Consider the following 685-nt stretch of genomic DNA (forward strand, 5'->3'; position numbering starts at 1 on the left):
TATACCCAGCTCTTCACTACCTGAAGGTATCTTGGGGCGGCTTTCAATCGCCTTCCCTTCCTCTCCCCACACCAGACAGACACCCTGTGAGGTTAGGTGGGGCTGAGAGAGCTCTGGGAGAGCTGTGACTGGCCCAAGGCCACCCAGCTGGCTGGAGGAGGAGGAGGAGGGGCGGGGAATCCAGCCCGGTTCTCCCGGATTAGAGTCCGCTGCTCTTAACCCCCCACACTACACCACACCACGGCTGGCTCTCATAGGGGCGGCATACGGGGGGCAATACTGGGGGCAGATCCCTCCCCCGGGGGGGGGTATTTCAAGCACCTCCCTGGGCTTGGACCCTCTCCATTCCTCGGACCACCGGTCAACTCAGGGGCAGGAAGGGCTTGTGGGGCAGGCCAGCAAAAGAGCTGAGACCATAGGGGGTGGGCGGGCCTTAGCCGAGTTTCACATTGGGATGGAGAGGATTGGGCCCCTCCCATGCAAAACAGGTGCCCTGGACAGTAATTTGGGGAAGGGTCAGGCAGGTACGGAAGCTCTCCGAAGGGCTCTGCCCACCACCTCCCCATAGCCACAGAACCCCCTGGCCTGCGCCACTGGGCCCGGCAAAGGCCTTCCGCCGCCCTTGGCACCAGCTGTGTTGGGGGGGGCCCTGAAACAAAAAGCCTCCCACCCCCCCTGCCATTGT

General features: G+C 63.1%; 1 protein-coding gene across 1 annotated transcript in view; it reads right to left on the reverse strand.

The window, feature by feature from the left end:
• LOXL3 (lysyl oxidase like 3) overlaps nucleotides 1-685 on the reverse strand; it is an 18,245-nt gene that overhangs the window by 3,275 nt on the left and 14,285 nt on the right.

This window comes from Gekko japonicus, unplaced genomic scaffold, assembly GCF_001447785.1.
Source record: "Gekko japonicus isolate JY-2015 unplaced genomic scaffold, Gekko_japonicus_V1.1 scaffold1756, whole genome shotgun sequence".
NCBI lineage: Eukaryota > Metazoa > Chordata > Lepidosauria > Squamata > Gekkonidae > Gekko > Gekko japonicus.